Source organism: Pteropus vampyrus, unplaced genomic scaffold (genome assembly GCF_000151845.1).
Source record: "Pteropus vampyrus isolate Shadow unplaced genomic scaffold, Pvam_2.0 Scaffold2, whole genome shotgun sequence".
Taxonomy (NCBI): domain Eukaryota; kingdom Metazoa; phylum Chordata; class Mammalia; order Chiroptera; family Pteropodidae; genus Pteropus; species Pteropus vampyrus.
In genome coordinates this window covers 5433683-5455308 of record NW_011888783.1, presented here as the reverse complement: position 1 = coordinate 5455308, position 21626 = coordinate 5433683, and the positions used below count along the sequence as shown (strand labels likewise).

The window sequence follows — 21626 nt, the reverse complement described above, 5'->3', positions numbered from 1 at the left end:
GTGTGTGTGTGTGTGTGTGTGTGTTTGTGTATGTGTGTATGTGTGTGTTAGAGTACCATGGCTGTGAGCTGTGGTGAGTCCGTCAAGGCTTTCAAGGTTTTCAAACAGAATAAGAACAAAAAAGGAGTGGTGACAGGACATGCTAGGCTTTGCATTTGTGAAACTTAATGGCTTTGGGCAAGATAGAATAAAGACATACAAGAATAATGGTATGGACCTAAGGAAATATTAAAATAGTTTAGATGAGACATGATGAGGGCCTGAATGTAAGAGGTACAGTGAGGTTGGATAAAAATGAATTGGACTGAAGTTTAATTTATACAATCGTCAGCTGATTGGATGTGAGCCTTCCAGGAAGAAAGAATAAAGAGGTTCATGTGCAGATATGGATTGATTGACTAGATTGCAGTAATAATCACCAAGACAAGGAAATGCAGGATGAAGAATGTGATTGGAGGACAAGGCTAAGAATTCCACTTTGGATTTTGAATTTGAGGTGTTTTGGGACCATAATGGGGGAGATGCCCCTCCAGTAAGTTGGATATGCCATTTGGAAATAGGGAGAAGTCCTTGGATGAAGATAAAGATTTGAAACTTATCAGCACGGATGGTTGTTAGCGCCATAAGGTCTGACCTTTGAGAGCACTAATGATTAAGGGGAATCAGAAAATGAAAAGCCATCAAAAGAAACAACCCAGATATGAACCTGAAGTCTATTCCAAAGGTAAGTCTTGAGAATAGAACAGGTAAACAATAGAGAGCTAAACGAGAATCATTTTACAGGAGACAGAAAAGACTGAATTGCCAAATATTTTAAAAGAACTATTCTGTGTTGTTAAAGGTAAAGACTAAATTGTACCTTAATACAAGGCAGGTACTTCTAGAATTGGCCAGTTTAGCTGGCCAGGGCTTCATGTTCATTTTTCAGTTGCGGCTTTCCTTGTTTACCCACCCTGCTCCAGAAACTGAATAAGGATTTCACAGGTTAGGCAAAATGAATTCCAATTCTTGATCAGAAAAAGAGGTTTTACCGATCTCCGTAGGTTACTTAACTCCCTAAAGAATATCTCTGCAATTTGTTTCCACAAAGCCATTCTTAAAAGGAACCAAAATTGTTTTGTGGAGTTATTTGTTCCTGTTTGTGACTTCAAGTTAGGCTTTGCTCATTCCTATACACCATTTTGAATTTGAACAATCACTGAAGTAGGGATATTTAGAAATAAATATGAGTGGATATAACCAATTTTGACAAAGTGAATTTTCCTAGAGTATTTAAAACTATTTACTATTAAGTTATGTTAATATTAACTAGAAAAATATTTTATTTTATGATAAACATTATAAGGCTGCATCTATATCTTGAATATAATTATTAAACATTTTTATTTTCTTAAATCAACCTTGATTTTTATAAAATAATTCAGCTAGCAAATAAAGAATTGAGAGAAATAGAGCATTGAAGTAGAGTGCAAACCTTACTTTTATTCAGGTTTTTTAGACAGCTCTTTCAATATAATTAGAAAACAGCATACCTAACTAGATGTATTATTCTCTTTTTGTCATGAGTTTTTCTTTTAAAAAAACAGGACTTTAGATGATACCTGAGACTTTTAATTTTCTTCTTTTTAAAATTTTTTCCATTAATGGAAAAAAATGCATGTAAAAAGGTTCTTATAAATTAACTCAGTAAGACACCGTTCTTAGAGATAATACTGAAAGAGATTCGTTTAGCACTTTCAATATAGTCATTTTTAGCACAATTTTAGTTATGTACTCCTGAATTTTCTGATTTTTGGATAGCCTTTGTCAAGTTACTTAGTCTCTCTCTACAGATGGAGGCAGCTGGATGAGAAATAATAGTGTATTAAGTATTTAGCTACTTTTATGTTTGTATGTTTTTACTCACTGCAATAGAAGTGCCAAAAGAGCAGAGACCGCTGTGCATTTGCTCATCCCTAGGGACCCAGAACCTGTAATAGGCCAGGCTCAGTAGGCATTTGAATATTTGATGAGTGAATGGAGAAACAAAGAATTCAAGATCTTAAGAGAAAGTATGCCTTATCCAACATGCATAACTAAAATAATGCCTTGGGAAGAGCTGTTAGAAAGATGCGGATGTTGTATAATAAATGTACGCCTGTACAACATCAATCCCTACCCTATTCGTTACCTGAAGGCTAGTACTTGGAAAGTCAGTATTTATCTAAGAGACATTAGCAGAAACAATCAAAACTCCCTACCATCGGCTAGGCAGCCCTGCACGACTCTCCTCAGCTATCACTCATCTCACTCCATTGACAGGAACCACAAGACTTTTCCTGGCCTGCTTTTCCTATGATTATTTAAGATGATATATATGATTATGCCTCTGTGAGCAGTTCAGTCCTAAAATCATGTTTCCTCTCAGACTGAGTTGGAATATTCTGAGATCGAATGAAATAGGAATTGTATTTTTACAAAAGATATTGGAAGCAAAATGTAGCTGTCACTTTTTAGTCAAGTGGTATTTCAGTTGGTGATTTGGTGAGCGAATTCTCAGAAGTGGTGATAACCGAAGAGAATATTTAGCATCATTTAATAGTAACTTGGTTTGCATATGTTTGTTGGAATAATTACATGGATTTTTTTTTTATATATCTTTTACATGATTTCAAGTTTATTTCTCCATATTAGGGTGCAACCTGTCAAAATGTTTTTGGTGAAAAAGGCTACTTACTAATAAAGTATGAGAAATAAAGAGTAAATGTGTTTTAATTTATTAGTTGATGCCATATTAATGGATAACCTTCCTTGAAAAGTTGCAGACACTGATTTTATTTATACTATACAATAATATACCTAATTATATGGTTATGTGACTAAGTATGTTTTTATAAAGGCATATTTATAATATATATTTTAAATATGCTAGTAAATGTATTAGTAGACTTGTGTTATATATATATAAGATATATATAGTGCTTAGAAGATAATGTTAGATGGAACAAATAATGTTTTCTGAGAATAAAATTATAATTCCATAAAGAGATCAATTTTATAATCATAGCTTTTTCATTTCTAGTTTTTTACTGTTCATTTTTTGCACATTGGCAAGCTAATCTTTAGCATCAGCCAGAATTTCACCTGGCTGTTCGTTTTAAATTACCTAATCGACGAGTGAGAAACTTGATAATATTTGCCTAATTTAGTTGAATGAAATAACTGATTTTCTTCTCATTCATTTTTTGTCCAATAGAATATGCTAATAAATGAGAAAAAAACAATCATAAAATAGCAAAGTGCAGTTATTCTTGCTTAGACTTAACTAAAGCAGAACAGAGAAAATTCAAAGTATTTTTTTAACTGTTCATTGACTATGTTGCTATAGATGCTGTTTTAATGAATTAGAGTAACCCTCGTAAAGGTTGTAAAACATTTATGGAATCCATTTCAGAGGTGCTATAAGTTTTTTATAACTGCTAGGAGGATTTCTAAGTTTCTAAAAATAGCCTAAATGCTAATGGTATCAGCTGATTAATTTTCAGATAGGTATCAAAGTAAAAGTGTCAGTCAAATCCCCAGTAGTAACAATGGTGTGCTGATGACATTCAGTTGTTCTTTTCTTTCAATAAACTCCATATAAGGAAATTTAGCTCAATATATCATTTAATTTATGAATGATATTTGTCCTCTAAAAAGTTTTTAAACCTATGAAATAAACTCTGTAGGATTTCTTTAGCAAATTTCTTTTGGGGGGTATGGTTAAAGCTGTTATCATCACTTTTAAACAATTTGTATTGCATATAAAGCAAGATATCTGGATGAGTGTTTACAGACTATAGTAGAAGTTTTCATTTTCCTTTTGGGAAACCTCATTCTTAAAAAAACAAAATAAGTTATTTCACATGAATGTATTCTTATAAAAGATTCAAATACTACCAAGACCTAGAGAGCAAAATATGAATGTTTACCTTCATACTCTCTCACACCCATACCCCTCAGAGGTAAAAACTGTTCATAGTTTAGTATGCATCATACCAACACAAATTCTATTTACAAATACCTACACCTAATGTTACAAATTAAAAAATGAGGTCGTAATGTATATTCTTTTAACTTAGGTTGGAAGAGATCAATGTATTTTGAAATTAGAGTATGATTTGTATAACCCAAGGTCACTATTATTTGGACAATCTACCCAAGTAGTTATCACTGCTGCCCAGTTGTGTGTCTCCCTTATTCTAGCATTTTCTTGGCATAGCATTGCTGAGGGATGGGAAACGTGTCCATAAGAGAGCAAAATAATTGTATAGAAGTCAGTTCATTCATCAGCAAGCCAGACATGTAGCTTGAAGAAATAGATATCCATTTTTTTAAAGCAATCTTTGCTGAGTTTGCCCACATTATTTTTGTATGTTTGTGATCATTACTAGTTTGACCCCATATTGCATTTCTCATATTAGCCATACAGTAAATGTGTTAGAATACTTTAGATTTTTCTTTATTTTGTTTTTTCTTTTTTATCTTGTCTTCCCTCTCATTTGACCTGTGCTTTTCTTATCTTTTCCTGTCATTGACCCTAACATTTTGGAGCATGTTTGATGGGTGTTGAGTTCAGTGTAGGATTTTTCAACCTTGGCAGCACTGGCTGACATGTCAGGACAGATAATTCTTACTTGTTGGATGGGGGAGAGGCTGTTATGTGCATTGTAGGATGTTTAGCAGCATTCCTGGCCTTTCCTCACTAGATGCCAGCATTATGCCCCCAGCTGTCATAACCAAAAATATCTTCAGATGTTGCTAAATGTCCTCTGCTGGGGCAAAAACACTCTTAGTTGATGCAGATGTCTCTTAGGGAGGCAAAATCATCCCCAGTTGATGCCAGATGCCCCATGTGGTTCAAAGCGACCCTATTGAGAACCATGGTTTAGCATTCTGAATTGTATTTTTCTGGCATGTATTTTGCAGGGATAGGTAGCTATCTCTAAACCAGTTCATTAAAATTGTGAATACAACACTGTTAAGCCTTCACAGCATATATGTACAATTGACTTTAACTCACTTAGCAGTAGTGTTGCATAGTTAGATAAAAAGAAAATTATGAAGATAATTGCTGAAGAGACCTCTGCAACTTGAAAGAAATGTTCTCACTTATCTATATGAATACCAGTAAGCTGAAATCAGATCTTATTTCTTGTGTCTTGACAAACGTTTACTCAGCACTTTAACTCTTAGAACTTTTAAAAAAATTTATATGCATTGGGCTATTGCAATGCAACATTTAAATATGTTTTTCCAGAAGATGTTAAACCATACAACCAACCTTCCAGAATAGTTGCTGTATCATAAAGTCTAAATATATATGGGGTTTTTTAAAATTCATAACCTCTCAACATTTATCTTCAAATATATGAATGTGAGTATACTCAGTTTAAATGGAAATAACATAAACTAAAAATTTTAATATTTTATCTAAAATTTGCAAAACTCAGTAAAAGTATTTTTAATAGTAAAAATCCTATTTGATGAACTATCTAGAAATCGTTTTCCTATACATTGATCTTTAAAACAACATTTTGGCACTCCCCAGCAAAAGGGCCAAAAACAAAAAAGCTGACCTTAGCAATGAAATTTGGACTACTCCAAATATTGTTTCCTGTATTTTAGACTTAATGTTCTTATTTCAGCCCTTCCTATACAGTCTCACTTAATTAATTTCCTGTTGATTTTAAAAGAAATTTGTACTGTAGGCTATTATAAAAGCTTTTCCCAGTATGTATTTAAATCACTTTCTTTACACAAACAACACTCAACTATTTTTGAAGTTAAAACTGAGTCTGAAATCCAAGCATTGTATTAATTTTAATGTATCAAGGTATTGTTTTCAGTACACCCAACTTTAAATCTGTATTTTCTGATTTTGATTTCATAATTTCTGTTTTAACTACTTAATTCAATTTAAAAGATTTGAAAATGGCAAATCCAATAGATCGATCAATGAGGTACCTTTTTTTTTCAAACTAATAATAAAACGCATTCTAGATATCAATATTATATTTAATACTAAGACAGATTCTGATTAAAGTAATGGACCTGATTGTCCATAAACTTGAGATCAAGTAAGAATTATTAAAAAGTAATATTTTGATAAAAATACATATGCCACTAAGTTTAATGGATATTAAAATCTATGTGCATAGTGTCATGCTAAAAGTTTTTCATGTTTGTCTTTATTGTGTCACTGATGATATCTGAGTATCACCTGTACAGCTTTTAATATTTTAATTCAAATAAATCTTTCTTAAAAATTAAATATATTTAAAAGAAAACTATATCATGGCCTATATTGTTTTCAGAACACATTGAAATAGTGAAAAAAGGTTACAGAGAAGGTTACTCAGGAATCACTTAAAGTCATCTAGTATGTCATCATCTGCCACATTGTGGGAAACACTGATTTGAGGCAAATAATTTGTGCATTGTAAAACTTACCCTTCGATTGCAGCAGCTTCATGTTATAGAAGGAGGAATTTTCTAGAACGTGACCAAAAACTCTTCCGCTTCATTATTTTGAAATTTTATACACGATGATCTCTGTAAAATACTAGTCATTATAAAATATAATCGAATATAATATATTTATGTCTTAGAACTTTTTTAGGGGGCAGAGGAGTGGAGGGGAGGAGTTTGGCATTGGCTATTAGCTGGAGTTGTAAAGGAAGTAATAATATGGTCTCTTCATTTTGTTTTATTCTTAAGACATAAATTTCAGTAATGCTTTAGAGTAAAGGAGAGAGTTGAAACTGAATCCAGATTGTTTAATTCTAGATTTCCACAGGACCAACATTAAAAACAGTTTATAACATTTGGATAAGTATAATATTCATGATGGTTTATTATACTCCACATTTGTAGTTATTCTTTTACCAGGAATTTCTTTAGCTATTTCTCAGTTTCTCACAACACTGTGACTCTTTCCTACTTTTGTTATTTCAGCTGTTTCATGGAGGTTTATTTTGGAAATGTATGTTGACTAAAATTTCTTATGCCATCTTCACTTAGCTCTTTGTAGTAAAGGTCACGTTACTTAAAATGTAGACTTTATGATTGAGAGGTACATTAGAGCCAGCCAATTTCCATTCCCACTACTTCTCTGACACTTATTTTGGCCTTCACTACTCCTGGCCTCCTTGCTTGAAATTCTTAACTTTTCTCTCAGCCTTTGGCATTTTCTCACTCTAGTTCATTGCAGCTCTGATCCTGTTTTACCCTGGTCCAAAGCTTTCAAAATCTCACTCTTAGCAAAGACCTCTATCTCTATTTTCTATTCCCGCTATTTGCTGCCGTCTTCATATGTTCCCATTATTCTTCTACTCTGCAGAAACTGGACAATCATTGAATCCTCAGGAGATTTTACCTTTGCTTTTGTCGTCTTGTTCCTGTTCACTTACTCTTCTTGAAAACCAATTTAATTTGTCTTTTATTATTTATACTCCTTTTGAGGTTCAGCTCACATTTTACCCCCCACCTTAGGCTTCTTGGGTTCTCTTTTAACTCTCCACAAATAGGAAGCATTGTCTCTCTTCTCCCTGAATTGCCATTGTACTACTTTTTTATTATTTTTTATAGCTAGATGCAATCTCGGTGTAGAGGAAAGGCGTGGGTTTTAGAGTCAGACATATCTATCTGATTTCTGATCTGTGTTTTGTGCAACTGCCATGAGCAGGGTATACATTCTACATTCCTTTTATATTCTGGGGACTCCATGCCTTGCACACAGTGACAGTTGGCAATAAATGAGTGTTTGAAGGTTGAATAACCACTTATTTATGAAAGAATGTTATTCTAATATTCAAACAATATCATGAAGAATCTTAATGCTTTTGCCACCCACAGAGCAATAATTTCCTTCTCCAGTAAAGTGCACAGTTAAGGAGTTTGTGTGTGAGAATTGGATGAAAATGCACCATTGAGGAGATATCTGAAGATCGCTTCTGTGTTTATGTATATGCATGTGTGCACGCACGTGTGCATACACAAGTTGAAAGAGAAAGTGCCTTTTATCAGTCATTGCTTTCCTATTTTTTTCAAGTCTGTATGTACCCAAATAAATGTCCTCAGTCCCACTAACATCTAGAACCATCTGTGATTACTTATGATTCCTAATGTCAGTTTTCAATTTTTAAGGGGGAAATTGCTATAGCAAGGAATCCGGAGATAATAGAGCATCCCAATCTCTCACTCTTATGATTTACCTTCTTTCTGTGCAACAAGTTACCAGACAGGAAAAAACCTATGATATTTGCAGATTGAATATCAAATGATTTATTAATTTGATAATCTAATAATTAAGTTATATGGTTAGGCTCCTGAATATAATAACTTGCTTTTATACTTGCTTGTATCTTCAATGGAACCTTCTTATTGCAATATAACATAGCATAACAAACTTTAGTACTGGGTATATTTGTCTTAAACTTACTTCAAAGGGCTAATGACAAAAATAAGAAAAGAAATTTAATTATAAGACATTCTAATTTCTAAAGAAGTCTGGACGCTTATGCTACTCATGCACAGAGGTGTCTATGATTACTCTGAACACTTTTTTTGTATTTACTTAGGACTAAATGAGTAAATGACTGAATGTCAGCACTAATAAATTTGTCGAAGAGTCTCTGATGTCCCTGATCTTTTCCCAGGGAACATTCTGAAACAACCTGTAACAGTAATTGCTTAGTTAACATATAAAATGTCAACAAACTTTTCTATGTTCTCTCTTCAAAAATAGTATTATTCACAAGAGCTTCCTTTGAAATGATACATGAAGATATTTTCTCCTTCAGACGCCTGTTTATTTATTTTCTATTAACTTTTATGTCAATTACAGTTGACATGCAATATTATATTAGTTTCAGGTATACAACGCAATAATTAGAGATATATACAACTTATAAAGTGATCACCCTGATAAATCCGGTACCTGTATGACACCACACATAGTTATTATAATACTACTACTATATTCCCCATGCTATACTCTACATCCCCATGATTGTTTTGTAACTATCAATTTGTACCTCTTAATCCCCTCCCCCATTCACCTATCCCCGTACTCCACAATCTGACAACCATCAAGATGCTCTGTATCTATAGAGCTTGCTTTTCATCACTTCGAATATTTTTTGCCTGTTTTTTCTGGCCTGCAAAGTTTCTGTTGAGAAGTCAGCTGACAGTCTTATGGTATGGAAACACCCTTGTCAGTAACTAACTGCTTTTCTCTTGCTGCTTTTAAGATCCTCTCTTTGTCTTTAAACTTTGGCATTTTAATTATGATGTGTCTTTGTGTGAGCCTCTTTGGATTCGTTTTGTTTGGGACTCTCTTTACTTCCTGGGCTTGAATATCTCTTTCCTTTACCAGGGTAGGGAAGTTTTCCATCATTATTTCCTCAAATAGGATTTCAATTTCTTGCTGTCTCTCTCCTTCTGGTATCCCTATGATGTGAATGTTGGTACACTTGATGCTGTCCCTGGGGCCCCTTAAACTATCCTCATTTTGAGGGATTCTTTTTTCATGTTGTTTTTCTGATTGAGTGTTTCTGCTACCTTATCTTCTAAATCACCGATTTGAGCCTCTGCTTCATCTAATTTACTGTTGATTCCTTCTAAGTTAGTCTTCATTTCAGTTATTTTATTCTTCATTTCTGACTGGTTCATTTTTATGTTTTCTCTTTCCATCTTTATGTTTTCTATCTCTTTGTTAAAGTTCTCACTGAATTCACCTACTCTCTCCCTAAGTTCATTGAGCACCTTTACAACCAGTGTTTTAAACTCTGCATCTGGTAGATTGCTTCTCTCTATTTTGTTTCGTTCTTTGTCTGGAGCTTTGTTCTGTTTTTTCCATGTGGGGCATGTTCCTTTGTCTTCCCATGATGGCTGCCTCCCTGTGTTTGTTTCTATGTATTAGGTAGGGCTGCTTCCTGTCTTAGTAAAGTGGTCTCACATAGTAGGTGTGCTGTGGGACCCAGTGACAGTCTTCCCTGGTCATCCGAGCTGGGTGTTTCAGGTATGTCCCTTGTGTGGATTGTGTGTGCCCTCCTGTTACAGTTGAGCCTTGGTTGCTATTGACATGTCAGTAGGAGGAATTGACTCTCAGACTGAATTGTTGTGATGATTGGACATGACCAGTGGAGGAGCTGTTGTGCAGGGGCTGACCCTACAGAGCAGGATTTCCTTTAACAGGGCTCTGATGCCTGCCCTGTGTGCCCTTTGGGTGTGTTGTCCTCAGATGTGATCCTGGGTGGTACTCCGAGATGCCTGTTTATTTTTAACTAGAACATCTAAGACATTGAATCTAGCAACTTAGAAATCTTTAAGTTTTTACCTCAGCTTAATTATTTAACCAATTCAAAAACGGATTTTCTTTAGGAGCATCATCTCCTTTCTAATCTACTGGAATCAACCACAGATGTTTTGGTGCTAAATGAAGCTGTCATATACTGAAATTTATTAATATATATAGTCCAAAAATTGTGCAGTGACATCTGTTTGTATATCCTCAAAGTAGATTATACCGAATCGTGTTGATATTCTCTAATTTGGGAGAATCTGGGGCATCCAGATTTGCCAGAAATACACCAGGTCATGATTGTAGTTGGCATACTCCTTAGAGTATACAATATAATTCCTGATTACTTTTGATGCTGGCAGCTCTGAATACAATTCAGATATTAAAAGGAAAATGAAATATTTAAGTATGGCTTAATATCATACCTTGTTGTAATAACATGCCTTGTTCAATCTTCTGCTATGCTGGGTCAAATAGAATTAAGTTTGGTTTTCTTTGTTCTTTCTGTCAGAGATTCATATTTATACATAGAATTATTTAAGGAAAAACCTCTTAGTTTTCTGTACTCAACCAGTTTTCATCATTGACCATAACTTTTAAAATTCTTTGAATACACCTTTAGATAATGATAGTAATATTATCAGAGTAATCTTTCTTAGATTTTAAGAGGAAGAAATAAATATGTTAAAATTTTACTTTCATTTTATTTTATAGTTAAATATTTTTCACTAGCTTGCTTCTTATAATTCCTTATTTAGAAGTGATTTCAAACCTAGAATAAATTTGCAAGAATAGTTGAAGGGATACCCTTTACCTACATTAACCTATCATTAATGTCTTATGTCATTTAATTATCATTCACTCTCTCTCAATCTCTGTGTGTTTATGTATGTATGTATGTAATATGTCAATATATTATATATAATGTACACATATACATTTTTTCCTAAACCATTTGAGGGCAAGGGTGTTTTTTAGTTTGTTTGTGTATTTTATTTTGGTAAGCTTTCTTATCTCATGTTTTTGAATATTTATGTTCATTATTTAAGTTTGACATTTTAGTTTGATTTAGGTGGTGATAATCAAAGAATTCTGGTGAATTTGCTTTTCCATTATTAGTAATTTTAACTCCAGCTACAATTTTTTTGTGCTCAACTTATAGGACCACTGTAAAAATTTCTAGCCCTTTGGAGCCAGTATGTGCTCTTTTTCCTTTCCACCTTTGAGGTGTTTTGACTCATAGTTGCAGGGCCAGGTATAAAGGGAAGAGTGATACACGGAGAGGATGGCGTTAGCTCCCCATACGGGTAGTGTTGACTGTTTGGGATAGAACCATTAGCTAACTTTGTCACTTAACACATAGTCATTACTTGTATGTTAAAGGTAGATTTTAATCAGAAAATTATACACTAGGCACAAATTTTTCTTAGCTCTTACTCTTCATAGAGTGTTGATTTCTGACTGTTTACACTCATGCTTTGTTTTGTCACTCATTTAATCATTATTTTGTATGCATTGATCCAAATAACAGAATAGTGTAATACCTGTATATCTTCTGTATACTTAAAATACAGTTCCAGAAGGACTGTGTTATTACTTTCTTTGCAGCTTCCTACCATACTGCAGTAGGCTTTTAATACATGCTGACTGATTTAAATAATGATATAACCCACATGACTGCTCGGTTTTGTTTTTGTTAGCTTATTCTGTAAATCTGTGGAATCAGCAAGGCAGTTTCCTCGGTCACCTGCTGGGATGGTTGAAGTTTCTTATATTTTAAGTTACACATGTTGGATCCACAGCTAGTATTTTAGTATATATAAAAGCTATGTAAACTTTAGGAGTTTGATATTTTTAATAAAGGATATTTTCTTATTTTATACATCTGCTATTGAATGCTCAGTACTTTACCTCTATTATCTTTAATTTTTACCAAAATTTACAAAGTAAGTAAAATTATCTTCGTTTTACAGATGAGAAAAATGAAATTTAGAGGATTGGAATAGTTTGCTTTTTAGATAATAAGACCTCCCTTATTGTGTTAGTGTAAGAATTAAGACACTATATGTCTGAAGCAGCTCACACAGAGCCTGGCACATAGTAGGCTTTCAATAAACGAAAGCTTTATTACTATTTTTATTGGTTGTTGTTATTATTCTGATCAATGCCAGTGTCTCAGATAGTGGCATAGCTGAGGTTCTGCCCAATCTGAATTTACAGTTTATGGTGACTATATTTGATATCTTTTGAAATGGAGTGAACATATGATATAGTTTTATTTATTACCCTTATGATGCTGTGTTCCCAATTTTTTCAATGAAGCAAGGTATTAAGACCTGGAATAAATTTTCTTCATTGATATTAACTTCTAAAGCAGTCTTCTAAAACAGTCTTCATTGATATTAACTTCTAAAGCAGAGCTGACACTGTTTCATGCTGATGACACTGTTCCTAGAAGCTATGCAACCGATGGCGGCTGTTATGTAGACTCAGCAGAGTTTTCCTGGACTGTGCTGCTGACTCAGCAGAATCCGGCAGATAAACAGTCTGTCTATACAAGACATCTGTCTGTGGTAGAGAGATTTATATGTAAAACCAGAAAAAAGAAATGAGTTGAGGGCTCTAGCGAAACTCTGTTGTCTTCTCTGTGTGGCATGTTTTGTCGAATTTAAAAGGCATATGGCCAGAGAGCTATTTCACCATAGGGCCAGTTAGAAAATAGCCTGGTGTCGGATTCCAGATATACTACAAGTTTACATTTTGCATTGAAATCATTTTTATCAGAGGGCACTGTGTTTTACAAGTGCTCACATGAGGGCAAAATGCTTGGCATACAGAACATGCAATTGATGAATGCCTTAGGGGAATAATGATACAGAGATGAGACTCCTGTATCAACAGAGGACTCTTTGTTTCACAGACATTTTCATCATTTTGGACAGGGTTATTTGAATCTGGTAATAAATGGACAAGGCCTGCTCTGCTTGTGCCTGTGAACTGGGAAATCATTTCCGTGTGACATGTGGGAACTATTTCTTTGGGAGAAAAGAGAAGTGTGTTTGCTTTCTGATGTGCCTTGTAGGTTTCCCTGGGACTTCTCAGATGACAAAACTTTATATGATAGGAGTGGGACTACAGAGGGGATTTATTGTGAAGTTAGTGGTACTTAGGCTTCAGGGCTACTGATTTTCCCAGCCTCTATCCAAGGCCCTGGGCCTTATTCACATAATCGCATGTAAAATTTGCAGTTAAGGTGTTTTATGCATTATCAGGTGAGACTGTGGTCTTTTTTGTACTCCTGCTCTCCTCTGTTACATTTCACCTAGTGTGAGGTGTGTGAGAGTGGCCATGGTCAATTTTGGAATCTGGCTAATGGAGGCTGAGTTGGAGATACATTTATTTTGGGCTTAGTGGAGTATATCAGTATGAGCCATATGAAATTGTCACTTTTGGAGTTCGAAGATGATTGAACATTGACAATTTCATATAGTCATATGCGGTTTGAAGTTAATTCAGTGTATAATTAAGTTATCTCTACTGTCCTGGTAAAGGAGTGTCTTCCAGGAATTTTTCCACTGCTCACTGAACCTGTGTACCTAGCGTGATGAGTCAGAGTACATGGCTGGAGGTTATTCTGTGATATGCATGTGTCCACAGCACCTGGCACAAAAAACGTGTGGGTAAAGAAAAAACAACAAAACTTTGACTCTGATGGAGGAAAGATTGAATTACCTCTGTGTTCTCCATAGAAAATATTATAAATCTTTGAAATATGAATAGTCAACCAAAGTATATGAGCCATGCAAAACAAAACACCAAAAAAAAAATAGTATACAGAAATATGTCGAGTAATTATTTGAAAATATATGCAATTTTTCTAGATTTTGTAATTTTTGTGATAACTGTCAAATTATTGTTTGGTATTTTGAAATGTATTTTCTTAAAGGGCTCCCCTGGGCCCCATCATCGAAGCTTCGAAGTTTATCATACTTGAATCTTCTCCTAAATTGAAAGCATATAGAATGGGGTCCCAATAGCAAAGACATTTTCCCCAAGAATCCAGAGCTCTTTCAGAGATTATTTTTACAACTTCTTAAATTGGAGATCAATTATAATAACATAACTGACTTTCAAAGGAAAAAAGTATGTAATAGGATGAAAATAGATTATAAGAGTGATACTAGAATATATAAGGTTATGTTTCTACGGTTAGGATTAGAGTAAATTTGAAAAACTATAACAACTCTATTTCTGTCTCTCTCTGTCTTCTCTCAACCTTGTTTATCACCATCTTTCCTTTTAGGAAAAATCAAGACACATAGGGAACCTCAGTGTATGAAATTCTTCTCTTAATGAAACCAGGAGTGAGTGTGAAAGCCCTTTTCTAAGGATATTTGTTAGTATTTTCCACTCTGTTTCTTCTAATGACATGCTACCCTGATCACTTTTTCTTTTTTGCCTTGTCATCAGGAGTGGCCTGGGAGGTGTTATTAGAATCAACAAATATATTACTTTTTAATAAATTTCCCATCAACACTAATTCCTTAGTTTTCACGAATGAAACAGATGTTTGCTCTTCTGCCCCCTTGTTTTAGCATTTCCTCTAATTGCACCAACTTTGAGGAGTCTGGAAAACTCCAACAAAAGAGGTAACACTTTTCTTGTTGCTGAACACAAAAATGTCACAAATAATTTCGAAAACCAAGGAATCACAGGTTCTACAAATGTTTGTTCTTCGAAGAGCTTTTTTTAAATAATCCGATGCCAGGGGGATGAAGTGTGTCATGAGAGGCTTGCTTGGTTTATTTGTGGTGGATATAAGTATATAGGATGGATATTTAAACATTTTATACTCCCTTACCCTTTGGAATATATAACATGTTTGACTTTTGTTTCCATTGTTTCTTTTATCAGAAACACCTATGGTATACATCAAACACCATAAATCAACTCATCATAAATCACCTGCAAGGCATCAGGGTAGAGGGGACCCTTAATGTAATGCCCACCTATAATCCTAGCTTCTTTTCTTTATAATCCCCTATCTCAACAAAAGTGATAACCAATCTTAGGTTCTATAAAGGCAGAATATGAGGCTGAAAGATGCCTCATGACTTATTCACTGTATCAAGCTCATGTAAGCCTACCTAGTCTCACCTTTGGATGACCTCAGCCCTTCCTGAGTACTTCTGAGCCAGAGTAAAAGGAGTTTTTCTTAAGGAAATATAGTTTACATAGCACATTTCAAAGCCTTGTTCAATGAGCAATCACCTTTGCTTCATATTGATTCATTTCACAAATATTATTTGAGTGCTAGGGAGAAATGGGGTAGTGTGTTGAGTATCTTCAGATTATCTCTTTTGGGTCCATTTTCCATCCTTCTCCATTCTGCTGTCTGTCCTTGGCAGAAAATTAATATAGACCATATTAATAAGCCCTCTGGGAAGAGAGCTGAGCAAGGGAGAAGTGTAAGTTTAGGTTATTTATTCTCTTAGCTTTTTTCTTACAGATGGCCTCAGGTTGACTGCTTACATTCTTCTAATCATTACTTAGTTTTTTTTTTTCCTCAAGGTAGCCTTCTTTATTGGACTTTTCTTCTGATTTCCAGTGTCTTCCCACTTTTTTGTTCCTTCAGGGTTAGAGGTGGCAATAGCCCTACCATCATTATCCCTGAGATTCTACATTATCTCATTTGATTTTCCTATGCCCTTTCCACACCATTGTTCTTTATTAAATTCTCTACAAATTACCTTAATTTTACTGTGGCACCCATTTCCTTCTAGGATTCTGACTGATAAAATGCTAGTCTAAGAATACTTCCATGATGCTTTGATATTATCAGTGATATGTGAAGGACGTGAGGGAAAAGCCTTGAAGATGTGTAGAGAAGGAACCTTCTACATAGAAAAACAATAGCTTTTTCCTTGTAATGTTGGGTGGACAGCAAGGTGGACTGGGTGGCTGAAATTAAGAGATGGAAGCAAGAGGTCAGTTAGGACTGAAAAGATGATGGTGATTGCAGCATCAAAGATAATAAAAAATGGTGGGATTCTGGATGTATTTTGGACAAGATTTGCTAATGGATGTAGGACGTTAAGAGAGGAGTCCAGAATCATGACAAATTTAGCTACTGAATGGATGGATCTGTCATTTCTGATATGAACATGACTGTTAGAGGAAGAGTTTAGGAAGGAGGATTGGAAATTTGATTTTAGATTTGTTAAGTTTGAGATGTCTTGAAGTAAATGTATTGAGTATGGAGTTCCAAGGTTAGAGATACAAATTTAGGAGTCTCAACATTATAGATTATACTTAAAATTGAGACATTAAAATAAACTTAGGCTGTTAATTCTTAAACTCTTTAGATAGATATTTGTAAATATAATTTTCACTGTAAATATATGGTGGTTGGGTCAGTCTAGTCAACCTTTAAAAACAGCATTATTAAGATTAGATATAATATTTTATAAAAAATGAAGAATATATTTTCTATAACTAACATATATACATCATAAGCACCCATAAATGTGCATATCCATTAAAAAACTGACGTGTATGTAAACTCATTGGTAGACATATGAAGTGTGTATAACACAAGGACTGTTTGAAAGTATTATGTCTTTTTGAAAGACATTTTTATTTAAGTGTCTGAAGGTGACAGCGATCACTGATTTTCCTGCCAAAAAGGGAATTAAATTATAACTCTGAGAAGTGAACATAAGGAGCATTATTGCAGCTATCCTTGAAATGTCAATCTACTTTTAAAATGCAATTATTTTAAGCCATTTGTTTGCAGTATGGCATCTTTACATGCAAAAATTTCAAACACTTGGGCCTTCTTTTTAAGATTTTTGATAAAAGTCAACTTACAGTGTAAAGAATCTTTATTACTCAAAACACTTAACTAAGGAGTCAGAACCGTGGATTTCTAGGGTAGTTATTTTGTCACCAACTAGCCACGTGAGAATTTACAACATAGCACACTCTAGGCTTATTAACTTCCCTAGACTTAATCTGTAGATTCTCTGTTTGGAAATGAAAAAGTTAAATTAGATTACTGGTATTACCACAGTTCTACAGATCCCCCTGGGCCAGAATGGTCACAGCGAGCCGCGTATGCCAAGGATGTCTGGATTCTCACTGTGTCAGCTAGAGCCTTCAGCTTTTCCTTGCTCTGCATTAGTGCTACCAAGGAAGACATTTTTGATGTCGTCACCAGTGTAAAAGTCTTAAGAAAACAGTTAATTGCTCATCTTTTTTTAGGAAAAAAAAAGTATTTTCAATTAATCGTCTGCAAAGTTTTTGTCAGCTTTGAGAGCTGCCTTACCTCCAAACTGCTGCCTCCCAAGAAACATTCCCAGCCAGTTCCATAATTGTTTTCCCAGGTTAACTGTTCTCTTTTGCCTCCGAAATATAACTTAGCCTTAGCATTTTTGGATTATAGACACTCAGGACCTTACAGTTGAGGTAGACCTTAGAAATTATCTCTTTCAGCCTTTTTCCAGATACAGAATGACCACCATGCTTAAGACTAGTTATTCAAAATCTATTTGCAGAGTGCCAGGGGCTCATCAGCTTGGATGGCAACCCATTCCATGTTGTAACAGCTCTTATGCTTTCTTATGTGCTGCCAAACTAAATACCTTTGAAACCTTCACTTTTCTGTCATTATACCAGTGATTTAAAAACACTGTCCGTAGTTAGTGGCTCTCAAAGTAGCTCTTACTGTACATAAGAATCACTTAGAAGGTTAAGATAAATATTCCATGACCCTCTGTCCAAAGATTGTTTCAACAGATGAAGAGATGAAGTCCAGCAAACTACATTTTTAATAAACATTTCATGTGATTACAACTGTAGATAGTTATTCTAACTAAACATAGAATATTGTTAAATGGAAAATTTAATTATAAAATAGTTCATATAATATGATTCCATTTTTGTATCCAATAGACTATGTATAAAAAAATCAATTTAGGAGGATGTCCCCAAAATGTTATAAATGGTCAATTATTTCAGCTTATTGGGAAATGGACAACTTATGCTTTTACTTATCTCTATATTCTGATATTTCTACAATGATTATATATTGCTTTTATCATTAAAAATAGTAAATTTTAATGAGTAATTTATCACCCCCACTACTATAGTAAAAGTGTTTTTTTTTTAATGCCTACAGCACCTGATATTCCTAGGTAGTCTCCCATCCAAGTACTAACGAGGCCCGACCCTGCTTAGCTTCTGAGATCAAACAAGCTCGGGCACGTTCAGGGTAGCATGGCCGTAGACTAGTAAAAGTGATTTTTATAGAAGATGGAGACTTACAAGGATGGAAAGAGACCTCTCTAGTCTGGCAACATTCTTATTGCTCCTGAGTCCTTTCAGGGCACCCTAGGGGAAAGGTCCTTTGGTAAAATATATTGATTCTCCGATCTTCTCTAAAAGGAGGATGATCTTCTCTAAATAATCATCTCATTATTTAGTCCAAGGCCATTTCATCAGTCATCCATTTTTTCTTTCAGCAAACATTTATGTTCTAGGATCTGTGCCACTAACTAAGACTATAAAAAAAAAAAATTGTGTATACCAAATTCCTTCTATATCAGAGGAAGCAAAGATGGCATAAAGAACAGAGGAGCTGTCTCTCTTTGGGAAACTCTGAGGTGGTTTTGAGTTGTTGAATGAAGTGTCTTGAAAGTGAGGAGCAGTGCTATCTAAGCAGGTGTGGAGTGGTGGTGGTGGAGATTTTTCCTTGAGAAGCATATGCAAAGCCATAGAAATGTGACCTAGGGTGTTATAAATAGGGACCTGCAGGCAATGTGATACAGCTAGAAGGCCGGATGCCCATGAGAGAATTGTAAGAGGTAATTTGGATAGGTAAGCAGGAGTCCAATTTTGGAACATCTTATATGCTATTCTAAAGAATTTGGGAATTTAGGTGAGTAACTTATCAGCTATATATCACGGCAGCAGTGTGGCAGATAGATTGGAGGGGGTGGCTGGAGGCGGTGAGACCAGTTAGAAAACTATTCTGGTACTAAGAAAATAGCTACAGGCAAGAGTTGTTAAGGGGTTGGAATTAACAGGATATCCTGACTGGGCATGAGGATAACTAAGAGGGAGGAGGATGTCATGACTTCTAGTTTTTTTGTAGACAGTTTCTCAGTGGATTGGATTCCAGCACCATTTTAGCAGGTGAGAAGAATGGAGGATGCCATTTATTTTCAATTTGGAATATTACCACTCTCCCATGGTATATAGAATGAGCAAAAAGTACATGGCATGTTAGAAGAAAATAAAGTATTTGAATTCACCATCTGGACATTGTTTCCCATGTGCCCATCTCTATATTTAATTTTAGCATTTCCAGGCCTCAGAAGCTTGTGGCCTATGAAGTTTTCATTATGTATGATTTCATAACTTTTCATTTATACTATGTGAATATAGAGGTAACTCTGAAAGAGGTGTAATTAATACATTTTTAAAAAATCAAAAAGTTACTCCAAGAATGCATGAGAGGGATATGACAGAACAAGGACAAGTTTCATGAAATGTTGGCTCTTCAGTGATGGCAGATAATTTAAATGGCAATGTCTAGTTAGTTGTTGTACTTGAATGGCTAGAATCCATGCATATTTATCAAACGGGCAGAATATGCATATGAGCTCTGTGGTCCATTCTGCTACTTAAAACTTAATGTTGATAAATTTACATGAAGGGTAAGACTCCAAGACTAAATGAGCTTAAGTGATTTTTCCATGTGTTAGTGGTAGCGATTAATGTAATCTGTCTAGTCTGTTGATTTGCAAAAGTAATTTTCTTGTACTTAGACTAAGAAATAGAAATTGCTGACATATGCCCTATATCTTTAAAGTAAATTTATTGTACATTTTTAAAAGTAACATGCTTTTCTGAAAAAAATTAAGATATAGAAATGAAAGTAAAATTTAAAATTTACTACAACTTGATGAGTATTCTTCTATATTTATATGTGTTTGTATAAATGCCCACTCATTAGTTCTTAAAGTATATTATTCAAAGAATGTGAAATAAGATAACAGAACTAACAGCTATGGAAAACATCATGTAATTTAGGTCTCAATTGTCAGTAGTATTTCAGCCATTCAAACTGGTGATGATATTTTGAACAGCTATGCTTATCTGTTACTAAATAATTAGTAATTGATTTAGGTTAAGCCAGGATTAATTCTCTTTGTAGTTTTTTTTTTTTTCCCCCTAACTCAAAGGGGATAGTAATTATTTATGGCATTTCTTAACCTGTAAACTCTTATCTGTAAACTCTTTTCTAATCATCTCAAGCATCTACTAACCTTAGTTTAGTCAGATAAAAACTATTGATTGAAGAACATAAAGAAAAGGTAACTCTTTAACTTTTGTATTCCTTAGATTTGGAGAAGGGGCTGTGTGTCGGAAAAAGCCAGAGTAGAAGATAAGTAGTTTTACAACTACTATGTCCTCTTGCTCAAATTTTAATGACCATACTAACACTCTTTGCATTTTGTTAGGAGCTTTGTCCTCAAGCCTATGCAGTTTAAAACCAGATGATTCTCAGAGATCTCTCCTTAAGACCAGATGCAGTTTGGATGTGATCACTCATTATTCTGGACTAAGCAGCTTAGACCCAACTAGACACCCTGCTGACCGACCTCATAGGAAGCTGTTTCTGTCCCACACAGGCAGGGACTCCCTATACTCCCACGATCAGCTGTGGAGCCCAAAACTAGCGAAAACTAGTGATGGCACCTTAACACTGTGAACTCCAGTCCCTTTAAATGTTCTTCTGAAGCTAGAGATCTGGGAGCGGTCTAACTCTTAGAAGACAGTTTTGGAAGAATATTCTCAGAGGTGTATTGATGAGAATGTGGGTTTACATGTTTTACCTGTCAGAATTTGTAATTGACATTTTCAAGCACCTAGAATTTAATAAGCAGTAAATATGGTGCTGACTTGTACTGTTTCATTTAGTCCCAATAACACCTTGTCAGATACTTGTAATTATTTCTATTTAACAGAGAAGGAAATGGAGAGCCTGCTAGGATATGAGTCTAACAACGTAGAAGAACAAGTGGTTTTCACCGTGGCTGCATGGGAGAATCACTCGAAAACCTTTTTTTTGAAATACTAATTCCTGGATTTATGGTAGATGAATTAGATTAGAATCTCTGGGGGTTGGCCCAAGCATTGGCATTTTAAAATAAACAAAAACCTTTCAGGTGATTCCTAGTTGCAGCCAGAGTTGAGAACCTTTGTCCTAATTTGTCCCTGGACCAGCCACATTTGC

The 21626-nt window shown here is 34.6% G+C and overlaps 1 protein-coding gene and 1 pseudogene across 11 annotated transcripts in view; one reads left to right on the top strand and one right to left on the bottom strand.

Annotated features, from left to right (window-relative positions):
- Positions 1-21626, top strand: part of GULP1 (GULP, engulfment adaptor PTB domain containing 1) — a 204863-nt gene that overhangs the window by 17497 nt on the left and 165740 nt on the right. The window lies entirely within an intron of this gene.
- LOC111739444 lies at positions 18495-18613 on the bottom strand (annotated as a pseudogene).